The following is a 21878-nucleotide window of genomic DNA, read 5'->3' on the forward strand; positions in this document are numbered from 1 at the left end:
AATAGTAATTGCTCACTTATAAATTAATCCTCCTAGGATTAACAGCTGATTTCTTAACAGAAGCAATGAAAGACATGAAGCAGTGGAATATATTCAAAGTGCTCAAAGAAAAAACTAAAAACTTGTCAGATAGAATTATATGAAGAGAAAACCTATGTTTCAAAAATTAAGGCAAAGTAAAGACACTCCCACATAGACAAAAACTGACAAATTTTTGCCAGCAGATCTGCCTCAGAAGAAATACTAAAGGATACTTTTCAGACTGAAAGTAACTCCAGACAGTAATATAAGCTCACATGAAAAATCAAAGAGTAACAGTGAAAATAATTACATAATTATTAAAAAGTTGTATTATAAAGGATTTTTTATTTTTCTTGTAACTGAATAATTGCATAAAACTAGATGTGTATAATATATGGGGCTAACACAAATATACAGAAACATAATGTATTTGCTAAAAACAGCACAAAGGAGATGGGTGGGAGAAAATCTGAATTTCATTATACTGTGTTTTATGTGGAAAAGAGACAATATTTATGCATAAGTACGAGCCTCAATATCCTAGGTTGCCTGGGGAATTATAAACAGATTTTTAGAGAATAGGCTATAGATTTGGAACATGCATTTAGGATGCTATATTAGCAAAAAAGTAATTTTGTGCAGTTTGCACCATTACACATGTTGGAGCTATCTGTTTCAGGCTTTCAAAGTTTCTTGAAGGAAGAAAAGGAATTAATAAGATAAAAAAATTAAAATTAAAAAGTTAAAAACAACATACACAGACACAAAATCAAATAAATGATGGTAGATCCTAGACGTGTTTTGGTCTGGGTGTTGAAAGGAGCTTGATAGATTAGAGAAAGAAGGTGGGGGGTGGGGGGAGAAAAGGAAAACATTTGAAAATTTGAAAAAATGAATACAATGAAATAGAATAAATTAAATAATGGAAATAAAGGAATTCAAAAAATTTACAAAACAGTAAAAATATAGTAGAGAAAAATTGAAAAATATTTTTATCAAAAATTGAAAATAAAAATATTTTTTCTTCTGTATTCAAAAAAAAGAAAAAAAGAAAAAAATTGAATACATGGACCAGTGAACAGACTGAAATATGATTGAAATTACATTGTTTTCCCCTAGAAGTCAAACTATGAAGTACATTATAGTCTGTAAAGTAAGCAGGTGGAGACACTTGTGTTGTTAAAGAGCAAGGTTGGTCCATTTGGACGGGGCTTAGTGTAATTGCTCCATTCTCCACTAGATGGCGCTGCTTAACTTACTGGGGTGGATTGTTACAGGTGTGTATGCGCATGCGCGGGAGGGGTGAAAATGGTGTCACCCAGCTACCGGCCTCAAGTATGGGAACTGTTCTCCCCAGTCAGCAATAGTGCACCCGTCCTTTGTCTCCGGCTTCCATCTACTTCTTGCTTTTACACTGTCTGTGACCAAGCCGGCAGGTTGCCAGGCAGCACCTCCCTCCTGAGTTCTATCTCAGATGCGGCTGTGTTTCCCAACCCGTCACTTCTGAGGGACTGCGGCTTTGACCCTCTCAGACCTTCGGGGGGAGGGTCTCACTGAGCGATGACCAGGTGCCAGCCGCACCCAGGAATGTTCGCGGGACTGTGCTGCCTCTGATGCCCAGAGACTGCGGCTGGGTGCCAGCCCGCCCCAGAAAGAGTTCATGCGATCGTGTAGCAGCAGCGTTTCAGGGATTATGGAAAATCACCACACACATCTGGCGCCAGGCTTCACCCTTAAAGTCCTTGTTCCAACACCAGTGGATGTGGCCATTCTCCAGGGTCTGCTGGGACCTTTTCCTGTGGGGAGGCCACACCGCCTCTACCAGATGTCCCCCCAGCAGAGGAACCGCCTCTCTTCATGTGGCCCAAAGACCACCCGGACTTCACTCTGCTCCTGGGGATTCGTCCTTCGCACCAGAGCACCGCCAGGTATCAGCTGCAGAGTTTCAGACTCTGAGTTTCCTGTTTATAAAGCCTTAATGAAATTTAAACCCTCTCCTTTCTCCTTTCTCCCTTTTTAGTTCAGTCCCTGCGGCTGTTTCCAATTTTCCACTTTCTCTTCAGCTGCTTTCGGCGGGGGTGCTTTTCCTGTACTCTCCCCCTGTCCCTGTCCTCTCTCTGCAAGCAAAAACAGCTCCCTCTGTGGCTTTTCTCTCCCCTAGTTCATGCTGCATACATCCAGAGTTCTGTGGTTCAGGTTGTGCAGATTGCTGTATTAATCTTCAAATCAGATTTCTAGGTGTGCACAGGTTGGTTTAGTGTTCAAATGGCTGTATTTTATGGACGCGAGATGCAAAAAAAAACCTTTCATGCTGTTCTGCCATCTTGGCTCCTACCAGGCTTTCAAATTTCTTTAACCAACAGAAACATTACTCAATGAGTAGGGTGCTTTTGTAAGTGATATAAATATAATTAGCTAGGCCATTTAGCTGTGATCTGTAAGGAAATTGATGTCAGCAGCTAGAAAACCAAAGATCCTTTTTATGCAGAGACAACATACTTGGCAAAACTGTTATGGCTGATAACTTGGAAAGCAGTCCATGCCCCTAACAAAGCTGCAGCTCTGTGGGAAGTGCTTGGAAAGAAATGGATGATAGTGTTGGCATTTATTTTCTGCTTTTACTATAGTCCTAAACAAGAGAGATGTGCTCAGGCACAGAGAAGAATTGACAGTTTTCAGGCAGATATGTAAGAGAATAAGTAAAGTCCAGAAATGTGTGGCTTAGCCAGGTTGGAAAACCCAATTGCTTCTTAGCTTTAAAATCTAGTAAATGAGGGGCGCCTGGGTGGCTTGGTCGGTTATGCGTCCGACTTCAGCCCAGGTCATGATCTCACGGTCCGTGAGTTCAAGCCCCGTGTCGGGCTCTGTGCTGACAGCTCAGAGCCTGGAGCCTGTTTCAGATTCTGTGTCTCCCTCTCTCTCTGCCCCTCCCCTGTTCATGCTCTGTCTCTCTCTGTCTCAAAAAATAAATAAACGTTAAAAATTTTTTTTTAAATCTAGTAAATGAGACAAAAGTTGAGTGGTAAATGTCCATTAAGTTTCCCATTAAATAAGGTCACTTAGCCTTGTGACAAAGTACAAACCAAAAGTCTTTCCTTCACACCTAAGCCTATAATTTCAAATAACTTCATATTAAAAGAGAATGAATAGATTTGAAGAAGTCTAGAAATAAAGACAACTTAAGATCTGTGCCTAAAAGAAGAAAACTTTGAGTAGATTTCTGGAATTCAGACATTTTTAGAAGCAAAGAGATCAGAAGCCAGCTTATGATTTTAGAGGTGTGGGTGGGGATTCTTTTTTTTTTTTTACAAAGTTCAGAAAAATCTAAGGTAATAGTGGATTAATGTATTTCTTTTGCCTGCAAAGTTCCAATAGCAGGATATAAACTGTGAAAGCTGTGCAGACCCCAGTGAGAACATAATTTCCCAGTGAGATGATGACATAGTACATAACAAGCAAGGAAGGACTTCACAAAAATGAGGAAACACACACACACCTATACACAGGGCAATGAAAAGACTTGACAAGGCTATTCTTCCCAAAGAGTAAAATATGTCTAACTAAGGAACTTGCCAAACCTACAGGGAAGAAAGTTTTTACAAAGGTTATCCAGCAGGATTTCATGATTGTTATAAACCAGTGATTGCTGTGTGTGATTTCCTGTCTCCACTCTTCCGAAACAGAGTGTTTATGTGATTATTTTCACCTTGTTCACCATTATATAGTGGATGATTGTAGAAAATAACGTTTCTTTTTAGTTTATAGTATGACAATACATAATGAACTCTACAAACAGTGACCTGAGAGGACTGCACAGTTGCTGAATATTTGAGATTTTGAGGCGAACATAGTGACTGGATTTATGGAATAGTCATCAAGTTCATTAATATATTTTATATATATATATATATATATATATATATATAATATACATATATATATGACACATCTCTACAATTTTGGAAGTTAGTACTAAAAGTAGCTTACTTTACCTGATGAAATGTTGGCAGAAGTTATATAAGTTCCATGTTCTCTCCTTGCCATGGTGATCATGGAACTTTGTGACATCATGGTGATTCCATCCATCTGGCTCGCTAAATGACCACTACATTCAGAAACCGTCTGCTGGACTGTGTTGGCATGTATTGTGACTGAGAAATTTAAGTGGCTTTAAGCCACTGAGACATTGCTTTTGTTAGTTAGTAAGCATAACCTAGATTATCCGGATTGCTTCTTATTGAATCCGTTGAGGATAAAGTGATTGTGATTTGTATAGGAAAAAACATGGCCAGAAAGCCAAACAAGCAAACCAGAAAAAAACAAATAGAACAGCTGCTTCTCTGGTTTGTCTTTTTTTCTATGGGCACATAGTTGTACTGAATATTTCCTGTTTCCTTTACACTTAGATGTGGTCATATAACTTAATTCTAGCCATTAGAATATGACTATATATAATGTATTTCACTTAGAACATGACCTACTATTGTCTTCCACGTTTTTTTAGTGTCTTAAAACAGCAAACATTTATTATCTCACAGTTTCTGTGGGTCACACACTGATACAGCTTGGCTGCTTCATGGACTTATGGTCTCTTACTAGGTGCAATCTTGTCAAAACTTGACTGACAGAAGATACACTTCTCTGGAAATCACTGATTTGGTTTCCGTATCTACAATGTGTCCTATTTCAGAATCTCATAAATGGAATCATAAAGTACACAGTGTTTTATGACTAGCTTCTTTCCCTTAACTATACTCATTTAAGTTTCATCATGTTTTCACATGGCTTAATAGTGCATTCTTTTCATTGGTGAATAGTATCCCACTGTATGGATATACTACAATTTCTTTCTCCAGGAACCTTTCAAAAGACATCATGATTACTTCCAGTTTTTGGAACTGGCCATTATGAATAGAATTCTTATGAACATTCAATAAATGGTGTTAGGAAAAATATACAGCTACATATGAAAGAATGAAACTAGGTTACTTTCTAATACCATACATAAAAATAAGCTCAAAATTGATTAAAGACCTAAATATGAGAGTTGAAACCAGAAAAATCCTAGAAGAGAGCACAAGCAGTAACTTCTTTGACATCAGCCATAGCGACATTTTTCAAGATGTGTCTCCTAAGGGAAGTCAAACAAAAGCAAAAATAAACTATTGTGACTACATCAAAATAAAAAGGTTTTGCACAGAAAAAGAAATCATCAACAAAACAAAAAGACAACCTACTGAATAGGAGAGGATATTTGCAAATTACATATCTGATAAGAGGTTAATATCCAAAATTAATATAAAGAACTTATCAAACTCAACATCCAAAAAACAAATAATCCAATTAAAAATGGGCAGAAGACACAAATAGACATTTTTTCCAAAGAAGACATACAGATGGCTAACAGACACATGAAAAGATGCTCAACATCACTAATCAGCAGGGAAATAAAATAAAAACAAAGAGATATCACCTTACATTGGTTAAAACAGCTACAATAAAAGTGACAGGAAATAACAAGTATTGGCAAAGATGAGGAGAAAAATGATCACTTGTGCATTGTTGGTAGGAATGTAAATTGGTATAGCCACTATGGAAAATATTTTGAAGATTCTTCAAAAAACTTAAAAATAGAAATACTATGTAATTCAATAATTCTACAACTGGGTATTTGCCCAGAGAATATGAAAACACTAATTTGAAAAGATATATGCACCTCCATGTTTACTGCAGTATTATTTACAATAGCCAAGACATGGAAGCAACCTAAGTGTCCATTAATACATAAATGGATAAAGAAAAAAGTGTCATATATATATATATCACAAATATTACACAGCCATAATAAAGGATGAGATCATGCCATTTGAGACAACATGGATGGATATCCTAGAGGATATCCTAGAGGATATTATGCTATTATGCTTAGTGAAATAAGTCAGACTGAGAAATACACATACCCTATAATTACATTTGTAAGGGGAATCTGAAACACACACACACACACACACACACACCACAACACAACACAAAACACACACCAAATGAATAAAAAAATAGTTGAATCAGATGTATAAATACAAAGAACAAACTGGAAATACAAAGAACAAACTGGTTGCCAGAGAGGAGGGGGGTGAGGGGTTGGGCAAAATAGATGAAGGGAAGTGGGAGATACAAGTTTCCAGTTATGAAATGATTAAGTTACAGGAATAAAAGACACAGCATAAAGAATGTAGTCAATGATGTTGAAAGAGTGATATAACAGGACAGATGGTAGCTATACTTGTGAATATAGCATAATGTATAAACTTGTCAAATCACTAAGTTGCACATCTGAAACTGATGTAGTACTGTATGTCATTTATACTCAAATAAAACAAATAACAAAAAAAGAAAAGTTGTGCTTACACAAAGCCTGCACACCTGCATATGAATGTTCACAGGAGTTCTATCCATATCTTCCACATTTGATAATCATAGTACTTCCTTTTCTGCCAGCCAGCTCTATGCACAGCAATACAGAAAACTTTGAAGTCATGTACTAGATGGAGGAACCAAATATGCATTAATCCTGAGTATCTTGGGAAAAGCCTCCAACCAATTAGGAAGACTGTTTTGGATCTTAGTGGAATGCTGTTGGTTTTGTTGTTGTTGTTGTTGTTATTTGTTTTGTGGAGTTATTTTTTGTATCAGATGGCATTATTATGTTTACTTACTATCTTCTCTCTTCATCCTCTGTACACGCCAGGAAGAATAAAGTTATAATTGGCATAATTTTGAAATGATATAGAGATTTAAATTCATAAAATATTGGCCTATTTGGGAAGTTAATATTTTTGAAGAGAGGTAATTCTTGCCCTTAACCAACTATGGAAAAAAAAAGGGAACACCTGATAGGTTCCTGCTTTCCCTTCCCCAAACCAAATAATTAAGATACAATAAAAGTATTTATAAGATTCAGAAAGGGCAAGAAGGAGAAATATACATCTTATTTCTTTGCTTATCTTATGTAGTTATACGTGACTGGCATGTGATTCCTTAAATGAATACTGTAATAAGGTTGTAGTAAAATCTTTTGGGATTGTTGCTCATTACATACGAGGCTTGGGGTCCATTAGCAGTAGTCTCTTACTAAGATATTCCATTCTAATTCCTGGCTTCTCTCAGATAAAAATGGTTCTTTTGAAAGTCCCATAGCCAAGTACCATCCTTCTCTCATATATTTACCTTTTGTACCATGCTGTGTTTGGGTACAACCCAGCTTTAGGAAAACCTAAAGCCCCCAATATCACATGGGAACTCCTATACTCCACATTTCTAGAACTTGTATGCAAATGTCGACTGCACCTTCCATACCTCTCATAAACTATGAGCTTGAAGGTGGGATGCATTTTCTTCTCTACTTGTATATACTGTTATAGCATTTGTCTCAGCCCTTTCCCAGTTCTGTACCACAAGGAATGGTTATAAGCATGGTGGCTGAGCAGCTGGTCACTCAAGGAATGATCTCAAGGAGGAGATATAAATTTCTCCTTTCTTCTGAAAAGATTCTCTTGGAGGTGCCTGGGTGCCTCAGTCAATTAAGCCACCGACTTCGGCTCAGGTCATGATTTCATGGTCTGTGAATTCGAGCCCTTCTTTGGGCTGTGTGCTGACAGCTCAGCACCTGGAGCCCTTTTTGGATTCTGTCTCCCTTTCTCTCTTCCCCTCCCCCACTCGTACTCTGTCTCTCTCTCCCAAAAATAAATAAACATTAAAAAAAAAAACTTTAAAAGATTCTCTTGGATCCTCCTTAGCTTGGTTTGAGGATTTAAACTACACAATGATCTGTCCCTCCACACCAAATAACTTAAAAAAAGGTAAATGATACAGAAGCACTGAGCTCCCTCAGAGGATACCCTATCTTTACATCAATTATTTATGTCTAGTGTAAATAATGATAAGTGATAAGTCTTCGGGGTTAAATGGGAAATACCTGGCTAGGGACCAAATCTAAACATGATATACTATTTTTTTAAGTTTATTTTTTGAGAGAGAGAGAGAGAGAGAGAGTGTGTGTGTGTGTGTGTGTATGTGCACGAGCAGCAGGGGCAGAGAGAGAGGAAGAGAGAGAATGAGAGAAAGAGAGGGAGACAGAGAGAGAGAGAGAGAGAGAGAGAGAGAGATACAGAGAGAGAGAGAGAATCCCAAGCAGGCTGCATACTGTCAGCGCAGGATCCAACTCAGGGCTGGATCTCATGAACCATGAGATCATGACCTGAGCGGAAATCAAGAGCTGGACACTTAACCAACTGAATCACCCAGGTACTCTGTGTTATACTATCATTATTACCATAGTTGTGCATGATTACTGGCAGGACTGATTTCAAGGCAAATGGAATCTGGGAGAATTATAACTGGGGGTATTTGTCCAAAGTAATTAATTTCATTGTTAAATTCAGACCTTTGTACTTAACATCTATTAATTCTGACTTTCTTTTGGCTTCTTATCTTTAATCTTATTAAATACATAGTTTTTAAATTTTTTGCACCTTCTGTCCTCCTTTTGACTTCTGCTTTCCCTGTACCCTTCTCTCAATAGCACTTTTACTGATTTTAGACTGGCAATGAATTAACACCTAAATTTTACATTTGTCTTTACTGCAGTTTAAATGTCTACCTTTTCTACCCATGCAAACTTTTCAATTGGAAACACAAAACAAAACAAAAATAAATGAACTTACAGAATGAGCATCATTGAGAGCATATGTTCTTGAATTTGTTCTGATGCTGCCTGCTGTCCTACAATTAATTGCCTTGTAAGACTTTCAGGTCCCAACTGTACCACAGGAAACATGAGGAAGAAGAATCATGTTTTCAGTTTGCATTGGTATGGGAAGATCCATAAGTACACATGCCCATCCAACATTCTAATATAGCATAATCACTTAGTATGAGTTGAGTTTAGGAAAACATGCTTTATTTCCAATATTATTATGAATGAAATAGAACATAACTTGATATTTACTATTCTTCCAGGAATAATGAGATTTAGTAGTCATCAATATATAACACACTATATGAAAAAAATTTCAAGAAGATAGACCTTCTGGAGAATATTATGGTGAAACTGCTAAAAGTAAACAATTCTAACTAGAGATTAATCACTTCAACACGAATCAATTATTCACTTTCAAGACAGATGTTATGAACTAAATGTTTGTATCCTCCTAAATTTCCTATGTTGAAGCCCTAAACCCCAGTGTGCCTATATTTGGAGATGTGGCCTCTAAGGAGGTGAAATTAGTCATAAGGCTGGGGCCTTACTCTAATAGGATTACTGTCCTCATAAAAAGAGATATTAGAGAGCCCACTCTGTGTGTGCTTGTGCACAGGTGTGTAAACACACATGTGCATGCATGTACCAAGGGAAAGCAATGTGAGGATGTAGGAAGGAGGTGACTACCAGGAAGAGAGCTCTAACCAGAAACTGAAAACCAAATCAGTTAGAACCTTGGTCTTAGCCCTGTAGTGTGATAAACCGGGAGAAAATTAATGTCACATAAGCCACCCAGTCTATAGTATTTTGTTATGGCATCCTGAGCAGACTAATACAACACACTATCACACATATATTCTCTTTAGCACATTATTTTATTTGTTCAAATTTAAAATCAAAAGGAAAAAGATTAAGCATTTTCAACATTCATAATGTATATTCTTATATATTTTATGTAATGTCTTGTGTTTTCACAATAATACTATACATGTTTTAATCTTTTTTCTAATGTAAAATAGCATCAATTCTATATTTTAAAAATAGATATAGGAAATGTCAAATAGAAGAGTCATTTAGGCTTAAAATAGGTAACAGGTAAAAGTTACTATGTTGCATGTTAACAATATAGGCTATTTTTCTTTTTATTTTATAAAATTGATTGTACCTGGCTTAGTATTCCCACTTGCAAACTTTAGAAGGGAGTTCATAATAGCTATTTCTGTAGCTTCTTTACTGAAGCTTATATAGCATGGAAACATAGGAATGGGGCAAGAAATGAAGCCTCTGGTCACTAACTCACATTGGTTACTTAATGCTGGATCTCTGACATTTGTTAAATATGGCTATAGGGTCCTAGCCTGGCCCATTTCAGGCAAGGAGATCATAGCAGAAGACAGAGATAGAGCTAACAGCAGTCCTGACTATGTGTATCCCCAAAGCCTACTAAAATTTCTTTCACTTATTTGGAATTTCATAAGTACTTGTGTGATGAACAAGTAAATATTTTTAACTATTCCTTTTCTTCTCCTCACCCCAATTTTCTTCTTTTTTTTCATGTTTGGTTTATTTATTTTTTTAATTTTTTTATGAAGTTTACTGTCAAATTGGTTTCCATACAACACCCAGTGCTCATCCCAAAAGGTGCCCTCCTCAATACCCATCACCCACCATCCCCTCCCTCCCACCCCCCATCAACCCTCAGTTTGTTCTCAGTTTTTAAGAGTCTCTTATGCTTTGGCTCTCTCCCACTCTAACTTCTTTTTTTTTTTCCTTCCCCTCCCCCATGGGTTTCTGTTAAGTTTCTCAGGATCCACATAAGAGTGAAAACATATGGTATCTGTCTTTCTCTGTATGGCTTATTTCACTTAGCATAACACTCTCCAGTTCCATCCATGTTTCTACAAAGGGCCATATTTCATTCCTTCTCATTGCCACATAGTACTCCATTGTGTATATAAACCACAATTTTTTTATCCATTCATCAGTTGATGGACATTTAGGCTCTTTCCAATTTGGCGATTGTTGAGAGTGCTGCTATAAACATTGGGGTACAAGTGCCCCTATACATCAGTACTCCTGTATCCCTTGGGTAAATTCCTAGCAGTGCTATTGCTGGGTCATAGGGTAGGTTTATTTTTAATTTCTTGAGGAACCTCCACACTGTTTTCCAGAGTGGCTGCACCAATTTGCATTCCCACCAACAGTGCAAGAGGGTTCCCGTTTCTCCACATCCTCGCCAGCATCTATAGCCTCCTGATTTGTTCATTTTGGCCACCCTGACTGGCGTGAGATGATATGTGAGTGTGGTTTTGATTTGTATTTCCCTGATGAGGAGCGACGTTGAGCATCTTTTCATGTGCCTCTTGGCCATCCGGATGTCTTCTTTAGAGAAGTGTCTATTCATGTTTTCTGCCCATTTCTTCACTGGGTTATTTGTTTTTCGGGTGTGGAGTTAGGTGAGCTCTTTATAGATTTTGGATACTAGCCCTTTGTTCTACATACCATTTGCAAATATCTTTTCCCATTCCGTTGGTTGCCTTTTAGTTTTGTTGGTTGTTTCCTTTGCTGTACAGAAGCTTTTTATCTTCATAAGGTCCCAGTAGTTCATTTTTGCTTTTAATTCCCTTGCCTTTGGGGATGTGTCGAGTAAGAGATTGCTACGGCTGAGGTCAGAGAGGTCTCTTGTAGTAGAGGCTAAAGTCTGGGATTGTGATGCCTCCTGCTTTGGTCTTCTTCTTTAATATTACTTTGGGTATTCCGGGTCTTTTGTGGTTCCATATGGATTTGAGGATTGCTTGTTCTAGTTTCGAGAAGAATGCTGGTGCAATTTTGATTGGGATTGCATTGAATGTGTAGATAGCTTTGGGTAGTATTGACATTTTGACAATATTTATTCTTCCAACCCATGAGCACGGAATGTTTTTCCATTTCTTTATATCTTCTTCAATTTCCTTCATAAGTTTTCTATAGTTTTCAGCATACAGATCTTTTACATCTTTGGTTAGATTCATCCCCAGGTATTTTATGCTTCTTGATGCAATTGTGAATGGGATCAGTTTCTGTATTTGTCTTTCTGTTGCTTCATTATTAGTGTATAAGAATGCAACTGATTTCTGTACATTGATTTTGTATCCTGCAACTTTGCAAAATTCATGGATCAGTTCTAGCAGACTTTTGGTGGAGTCTATCGGATTTTCCATGTATAACATCATGTCATCTGAAAAAAGTGAAAGCTTAACTTCATCTTTGCCAATTTTGATGCCTTTGATTTCCTTTTGTTGTCTGATTGCTGATGCTAGAACTTCCAACACTATGTTAAACACCAGTGGTGAGAGTGGACATCCCTTTTGTGTTCCTGAGCTCAGGGAAAAAGCTCTCAGTTTTTCCCCATTGAGGATGATGTTAGCTGTGGGCTTTTCATAAATGGCTTTTATGATCTTTAAGTATGTTCCTTCTATCCCGACTTTCTCGAGGGTTTTTATTAAGAAAGGTTGCTGAATTTTGTCAAATGCCTTTTCTGCATCGATTGACAGGATCATATGGTTCTTATCTTTTCTTTTATAAATGTGATGTATCACATTGATTTGCGAATGTTGAACCAGCCCTGCATCCCAGGAATGAATCCCACTTGATCATGGTGAATAATTCTTTTTATATGCTGTTGAATTTGATTTGCTAGTATCTTATTGAGAATTTTTGCATCCGTATTCATCAGGGAAATTGGCCTGTAGTTTTCTTTTTTTACTGGGTCTCTGTCTGGTTTAGGAATCAAAGTAATACTGGCTTCATAGAATGAGTCTGGAAGTTTTCCTTCCCTTTCTATTTTTTGGAATAGCTTGAGAAGGATAGGTATTATCTCTGCTTTAAACGTCTGGTAGAACTCCCCTGGGAAGCCATGTGGTCCTGGACTCTTATTTGTTGGGAGATTTTTGATGACTGATTCAATTTCTTTGCTGGTTTGTGTCATTCAAGCTTTCTATTTCCTCCTGATTGAGTTTTGGAAGCGTGTGGGTGTTTAGGAATTTGTCCATTTCTTCCAGGTTGTCCAGTTTGTTGGCATATAATTTTTCATAGTATTCCCTGATAATTGTTTGTATCTCTGAGGGATTGGTTGTAATAATTCCATTTTCATTCATGATTTTATCTATTTGGGTCATCTCTCTTTTCTTTTTGAGAAGCCTGGCTAGAGGTTTGTCAATTTTGTTTATTTTTTCAAAAAACCAACTCTTGGTTTCGTTGATCTGCTCTACAGTTTTTTTAGATTCTATATTGTTTATTTCTGCTCTGATCTTTATTATTTCTCTTCTTCTGCTGGGTTTAGGCTGCCTTTGCTGTTCTGCTTCTATTTCCTTTAGGTGTGCTGTTAGATTTTGTATTTGGGATTTTTCTTGTTTCTTGAGATAGGCCTGGATTGCAATGTATTTTCCTCTCAGGACTGCCTTTGCTGCATCCCAAAGCGTTTGGATTGTTATATTTTCATTTTCGTTTTTTTCTATATGTTTTTTTTATTTCTTCTCTAATTGCCTGGTTGACCCATTCATTCTTTAGTAGGGTGTTCTTTAACCTCCATGTTTTTGGAGGTTTCCAGACTTTTCCTGTGGTTGATTTCAAGCTTCATAGCATTGTGGTGTGAAAGTATGCATGGTATGATTTCAATTCTTGTATACTTATGAAGGGCTGTTTTGTGACCCAGTATGTGATCTATCTGGGAGAATGTTCCATGTGCACTCGAGAAGAAAGTATATTCTGTTGCTTTGGGATGCAGAGTTCTAAATATATCTGACAAGTCCATCTGATCCAATGTATCATTCAGGGCCGTTGTTTCTTTATTGATCCTGTGTCTAGATGATCTATCCATTTCTGTAAGTGGAGTGTTAAAGTCCCCTGAAATTGCTACATTCTTATCAATAAGGTTGCTTATGTTTGTGAGTAATTGTTTTATATATTTGGGGGCTCCTGTATTCAGCGCATAGACATTTATAATTTTTAGCTCTTCCTGATGGATAGACCCTGTGATTATTATATAATGCCCTTCTTCATCTCTTGTTATGGCCTTTAATTTAAAGTCTAGTTTGTCTGATATAAGTATGGCTACTCCAGCTTTCTTTTGACTTCCAGTGGCATGATAAATAGTTCTCCATCCCCTCACTCTCAATCTGAAGGTGTCCTCAGGTCTAAAATGAGTCTCTTGTAGGCAGCAAATAGATGGGTCTTGTTTTTTTTATCCATTCTGATACCCTATGTCTTTTGGTTGGTGCATTTAGTCCATTTACATTCAGTGTTATTATAGAAAGATATGGGTTTAGAGTCATTGTGATGTCCGTAGGTTTCATGCTTGTAGCGATGTCTCTGGTACTTTGCCTCACATGATCCCCCTTAGGATCTCTTGTAGGGCTCGTTTAGTGGCGACGAATTCCTTCAGTTTTTGTTTGTTTGGGAAGACGTTTATCTCTCCTTCTATTCTAAATGACAGAGTTGCTGGATAAAAGATTCTTGGCTGCATATTTTTTCTGTTCATCACATTGAAGATCTCCTGTCATTCCTTTCTGGCCTGCCATGTTTCAGTAGAGAGATCCGTAACGAGTCATATAGGTCTCCCTTTATATGTTAGAGCATGTTTATCTCTAGCTGCTTTCAGAATTTTCTCTTTATCCTTGAATTTTGCCAGTTTCCCTATGCTATGTTGTGCAGAAGATCGATTCAAGTTACGTGTGAAGGGAGTTCTCTGTGCCTCTTGGATTTCAATGCCTTTTTCCTTCCCCAGATCCGGGAAATTCTTAGCTATTATTTCTTCAAGTACACCTTCAGCACCTTTTCCTCTCTCTTCCTCCTCTGGAATACCAATTATGTGTATATTATTTCTCTTTAGTGCATCACTTAGTTCTCTAATTTTCCCCCTCATACTCCTGGATTTTTTTATCTCTCTTTTTCTCAGCCTCTTTTTCCATAATTTTATCTTCTAGTTCACCGATTCTCTCCTCTGCCTCTTCAATCCGAGCCGTAGTTGTCTCCATTTTATTTTGCAGTTCATTGATAGCATTTTTAGCTCCTCCTGTGTGTTCCTTAGTCCCTTGATCTCTGTAGCAAGAGATTCTCTGCTGTCTTTTATACTGTTTTCAAGCCCAACGATTAATTTTATGACTATTATTCTAAATTCACTTTCTGTTATATTGTTTAAATCATTTTTGATCAGTTTGTTAGCAGTTGTTATTTCCTGGACGTTTTTCTGAGGGGAATTCTTCTATTTCATCATTTTGGATAGTCCCTGGAGTGGTGCAGGACTGCGGGGCACTTCCCCTGTGCTGTCTTGAATAACTTGCATTGTCGGGCGGGACGGAGTCAGACCTGATGTCTACCCCCAGCCCACCGCTGGGGCCACAGTCAGACTGGTATGTGCCTTCTCTTCCCCTCTCCTAGGGGCAGGATTCACTGTGGGGTGGCGTGGCCCGTCTGGGCTACTTGCACACTGCCAGGCTTGTGTTACTGGGGATCTGGTGTATTAGCTGGGATGGATTGGCAAGGTGCACAGTGCCTGGAGGGGCAGAATTAGCTCGCTTTTCCTTCGGAGATCCACTTCGGGGGGGGGGGCCTCTTCCGTGGGCCTCTCCTCTGCGCTTGGCTCTGGAGACTCTGTTCCGCTAGTCTTCTGGCGGTTTTCTGGGTTATTTAGGCAGATGGAGGTGGATCTAAGTGATCAGCAGGAAGCGCAGTGAGCCCAGCATCCTCCTACGCCGCCATCTTCCCAGGATCCTCCTCCAATTTTCTTCTTTTACTTCCTATACTACTTAAAATTTTCTCACTATAAAGTGATTCCAGACCTACCTTTTAATATGGTCTCTTTTTCATCCCTACCCCATGAATTTCACAGGGTATATTGCTCAACTATAACTTCCTGTTAAATCTTAATTCAGATCTCATTACTTCACAACCTATGTGTAGAAATAATTTTCTCTTATTTATTAACTTAACTTTATTTATCAAAATATTTAATTTGCCAATTTTATTGACCCCAGTTTTAGAATTAGTTATGAAAAAAAAACTTTTCAAATTTCAATAGACATTACCAGACACAAACCATACCTCTGAAGCTATATTATAGTCCCTTCTTTTTTTAGAAAAAAATATAATAGACTGTGTTATCCTCATTTTATAGAAGAAAAAACAAAGACCTAGAATTATTCGAGGTCACAGAATGAATAAAATCTGCAATGTAAACTCAATTCTGTGACCTAGCAACATTTTTAGTTTTTCTACAAAAAACTTCTCTGCAGTATAAGGATCAATGTAGGAATATAAAATAAATATCAATATTGAGAGTGATTTTCATCCAAAAACGTTGGATCTCACTTAATAAAATACATACCTGGAAGTTAAAGCAATTAAAATCTAAAATTTTCAAAATTTAATGTATCAACTTTGAGTATGTTAGTATTAGTACTCATTTAACATGGCTATTATTTCTTTGGATGATTGAAATATTTACACTACAAGGTTTGACATGTCCTCTCTTAGTGGAGATTTTTTTAGTTCATTCTACAACAAACTTCTTGAACTTTATTATACGTAGTTTTGACCTTCAAAAATTATGAAACCCGATTATACGAAGTAAATATATGTGTTATACTATTGAAATGTACTGTTGTTTATTCTTGGGGATGACAGCACCTACTCATTGACTGGAATTTAAATAAAGAAAAAATATATGACTGATTATTCCTATTAAATGTCATGGAGTCTGGATATTGATGCCATGGTCTACAAAATGTGACAGGGAGTCAATATGTAAGGGATAATTCCACCTTGTTTGAGGACTAGGAAAAAAAATTCCATATATATCTGTTTAAACAAGTGAAGGTGATACATGACAATATGCAATGCCAATTTTTGTGTAGATATAGAGAAATAGAAACATACAGAAAACATATTTGAAACTTGTTAATGCTTATAATTATATACTTAAGTAAAAAGACATGTTCCTGTTCTTAACCTGTCCCAGTATCCAAAGGAATTTCTATTGCACCAAGATTGCTATCAACAATCTTCTTAGGAAGAACAAAACACTATTGTTTGATAGGCAAATCACCCATGATTATTTTTCAATGTTTATAATATTTTTATAAAAAGTGTTAATTAAAATATATGGTGTTCCAGGACAATCATATAGTCAGTCACTCACCTTTGATTCAGCTCACAAATATACAACATACCATCAGTTTCTTTTATTCCAACTAAATTTTGTATAATGAGGCATATGCATGGAAGTTCAGGGTATGGAAATTAAGGCGGTTAGAGGAAATTGAAACAGTAATATACACACAAAATCTTTTTTTAAAGTAAGTCTTTTTAAAAAATGTTTATTTATTTGGGAAGAGAGAGATAGCATGAGGAAGTGGCAGAGAGAGAGGGAAAGAGAGAGAATCCCAAACAGGCTCTGCACCATTAGCATGCAGTCTTATGGTGGGCTCAATCTCACAACCATGACATCATGACCTGTCATGAGCCAAAATTAAGAGTCAGTCACCCAACTGACTGAGCCATACAGACACCCTACAAAACTCCTCTTTTGAAAAACTCAAGAGACACTAAATTTTATAGGATGCAAAATGCGGAATTTGTGACAGTTACCTCATCCCCAAAACAATAGCCTAATGATTCAAAGATGAATTAAGCTCTATAGAAATAGCTTATTGATTCAAGAATGCAACCAAACTGTAAACTCAAATGCAATTGTTATTAGTAAGCTTAGATTTTGCTGAACATGAATGTGAGAAAAACAAGTAAATTCAAAGCAGCAAATATAAAGAAAATAGTTTCTATTTTACTTATATTAAGGCCTTAAGGAAAGCAATATGGATAATATTTTAAGTCTGAAATATGACAGTGAAGGGAGGTTATTACTACATAGATAGAGAGAAAGAGAGAGAGAACATATGTACATATGTATGAACATATCCTTTTGGAAACACATAACATTGTACTTACAATTTTTAAGTAATAAGTCATTCATATTAGAATAAATGAAAATATCTACTATATAAATATTATTGAAGACATACATAAGAATATTGGTATTAATCAGATCTGTGTTTTAGCCACTTCATTAGTGACCATGGCAGCAACATATATAGTTAATCTAATAATGTATATCATTAGAGTTAAATTTTAAATTGCTTGCTGAAAAAAAGGAATGCTTTGATGGGAATGGTACATTAGATAATGATGACCAGCCCTCTTAGTAATGTTAGTTAGAAGCGCTGAATAATATATTTTAATAATTTGTTTGAAGGTACTGGGAAGCTGGTAAGTCAGGGAAGTGTTTACAGACCAAGACCAGAAAGGGAAGGCTGACACCCAGCCACCTTCCCTTAGCTAACTCCAAAAGAATGAGACAGGAATCTTGAGATGCTGACTTGCTGTTACAACAATGTCTGTTTCAGGCTGTGTCCTTGGAAAAAAGTGAAATTGATATGTAGGATATTGTGGATAAGAACATTTGGAAAGAAGAACAAGCAAGTGGCATTGAACACAAAGAAAAATTAGCTATTTTTTTTAGCCCCTCCTATGGTCTAAGTCAATCTCATGAGAAGCACTAAGCTGAGATGACCCAACATAATTATTCTGAGTTTGGAAGGAGTCAAGAACTTTATATGTTAGGTTGATCACTCATTGATGTACTTTAGATCTCAATTACAACAATGGACAGATCATATAATCAGAAGATCAACAAGGAAATAATGGCTTTGAATGACACACTGGACCAGATGGACTTAATAGATATGTTCAGCTTATTTCCTCCTCAAGCAGAAAAATTCACATTATTTTCAAGTGCAAATGGGACGTTCTCCAGAATGGATCACATATTAGGTCACAAATCATGCCTTAACAAGTACAAAAGGATTGAGATCATACCATGTATATTTTCTAAACACAACACTATGAAACTTGAAGTCAACCACAAGAAAAAAAAATTGGAAAAAAATAAAAATACATGAAGGTTAAAAAACAACCTACTAAAGAATAAATGGGTCAACAGGAAATTAAAGAAGAAGAAAACAAACAAACAAACAAACTACATGGAAACACATGAAAATGAAAACACAACAGTCCAAAACATTTGAGATGAAGCAAAAGTAGTCAAAAGAGGGAAGTATATAACAATCCAGGTCTTATTCAAGAAGCAAGAAAAATCTCAACTATGCAACCTAACCTTACAGCTAAAGGAGCTAGAAAAAGGACAATAAATGAAGCCTAACACCACCAGAAGAAGGGAAATAATAACGATTAGAACAGAAATAAATGATATAAACACACACACACACACACACACAAGACAGTAGAACAGATCAATAAAACCAGGATCTGGTTCTTTAAAAAAAATTAATAAATTTGATAAACCCCTAGCCAGACTTAATAGAAGGAAAGAGAAAGGACCTAAATAAATAAAATCACAAATAAGAGAGATCACAACCAACACCACAAAAATACAAGAAATTATGGGAATATTATGAAAAATTATACAAACAAATTGGGCAATCTGGAAGAAATTGATAAAACCATATATACCACCAAAACTGAACAGGAAAGGGGCGCCTGGGTGGCGCAGTCGGCTAAGCGTCCGACTTCAGCCAGGTCACGATCTCGCGGTCCGTGAGTTCGAGCCCCGCATCAGGCTCTGGGCTGATGGCTCAGAGCCTGGAGCCTGTTTCCGATTCTGTGTCTCCCTCTCTCTGTCCCTCCCCCGTTCATGCTCTGTCTCTCTCTGTCCCAAAAATAAATAAACGTTGAAAAAAAAATTTAAAAAAAAATAAAAAAAAATAAAAAACTGAACAGGAAAAAATAGAAAATTTGAATAAACCAATAACTAACAAATAAGTGGAATCAGTAATCAAAAACCTATCAACAAACAAAATTCAGGGTCAGATGGCTTCCCAGGGGAATTCTACCAAACATTTAAAGAAAAGTTAATACTTGTTCTTCTCAACTTGTTCCAAAAAATAGAAATGGAAGGAAAACTTCCAAACTCATTCTATGAGGCCAGTATTATCTTGATTCCAAAACCAGACAAAGATCCCACTAAAAAAGAGAACTATAGGCCAATATCCCTGGTGAACATGGATGCAAAATTTCTCAACAAAATACTTGCAAATCAAATCCAATAATACATTAAAAGAATCATTCATCTTGCTCAACTGGGGCTTATTCCTGGGTTGCGAAGTTGGTTCAACATTCACAAATCAATCAGTGTGATACACCACATTAATAAAAGAAAGAATAAGAGACATATGATCCTCTCAATAGATGCAGAAAAAGCATTTGACAAAGTAGAGCATCCATTCTTGATAAAAACCCTCAACAAAGTATGATAGGGGATACATACGTCAACATCATAAAGGCCATCTATGAAAAGCCCACAGCTAATATTCATCCTCATTAGGGAAAAACTGAGATCTTTCCCCTCTGAGGTCAGGAACAAGACAGAGATGTCTACTCTCACCACCTTTACTTTAACATAGTACTGGAAGTCTTAGTCTCACAATCAGACAACAAAAAGAAATAAAAGGCATCCAAATCAGCAAGGAAGGAGTTCAACTTTCTCTATTTGCAGATAACATGATACTCTATGTAGAAAGCCTGAAAGAATCTATATGTGAAAAAGGAATCTAGACACAGACCCTTCACAAAAATTAAAATGTATCTTAACCTAAATTATAGAAGCAAAACTATAAATTTTTACAATGTAATTAAGAGATAACCTCAATGATCTTGGGCATGGTGATTCCTTTTTAGATATACTGTACCACTAAAAATGCAACCCATGCAAGATATTAATAGATAAGCAGGATTTCATTAAAATTAAAAATGGAAATGGCTGTTCTTCAAAAGACAATATTAAAATAATTAGAAGACAAACCACAGACTGAAATAAAGTATTTGCAAAAAACCACATATGATAAAGGACTATTATCCAAAATATACAAAAGACCTTTAAATCTCAGCAGTAAGAAAACACCCTAATCCAAAAAATGAACCAAATACTTCAACAGAAACCTTACCAAAGAAGATATATAGATGGCAAAAAGGCATATGAAAAGATGTTCCACATATGTCATCAATGAAATACTATTTAAATGATGAAATACCACTACAAATCTATTAGAATGGCCCAAATCAAGAAGACTGACATCATAAACTGGTAAAAATGTGGAGCAACAGGAACTCTCATTCATTGTTGGTAGGAATGAAAAATGGTACAGTCACTTTAGAAGACAGTTTTGTGGTTTCTTACAAAACTGAATATATTCTTATTATATGATTCAGTAATCAAGCTCTTGGTCTTAATCCAAATGAACTGACAGCTGACGTCCAAACAAATCTCTGCACACAAATGTTTATAGCAGCTGTACTCCTAATTGCCAAAACTTGGAAGCAACCAAGATGTCTTCCAGTAGGTGAATAAATAGTGGTACATCCAGATGGAATATTATTCAGCACTAAAAAATAGCTATAAAGCCATGAAAATACATAGAGGAAACTTAAATGCACATTATTTTTTTAAAATTCTTTTTCATGTTTATTTATTTTTGAAAGAGAGAGAGACAGACAGACAGACAGACTGTGAGTGGGGGAGGTACAGAGAGAAAGGAAGACACAGAGTCTGAAGCAGGCTCCAGGATCTGAGCTGTCAGCACAGGGCCCATCGCAGGGCTTGAACTCACCAACTGCGAGATTATGACCTGCGCCAAAGTCAGTCGCTTAACTAACTGAGCCACCCAGGCACCCCAATTAAATGCACATTATTAACTGAAGCTAATCTAAAAAGGCTATTTATTGTATGGTATGATTCCAGCCATCTGACATTCTAAAAAAGACAAAACTATGGACAATAAAAAGATCAGTATTTTTCAGATGTGAGGTGTGAGTAACAATGAACTGTAAGGGCCCAGAGAATTATTACTCTGCATGATATTTTAAAAATAGACATTTGCTGTAATTTGTCCAAATGCATAGAATGCACAATACTGAAAGTGAACCCTATAGTAAAGAATGAACTTGGATGATTATGATATGTCAATATATGTTTATCAATGGTAACAAATGC

Source organism: Lynx rufus, unplaced genomic scaffold, assembly GCF_022079265.1.
Source record: "Lynx rufus isolate CCGP_SWC_20201006 ecotype Redwood Valley unplaced genomic scaffold, mLynRuf1.p SCAF_5, whole genome shotgun sequence".
Taxonomy (NCBI): domain Eukaryota; kingdom Metazoa; phylum Chordata; class Mammalia; order Carnivora; family Felidae; genus Lynx; species Lynx rufus.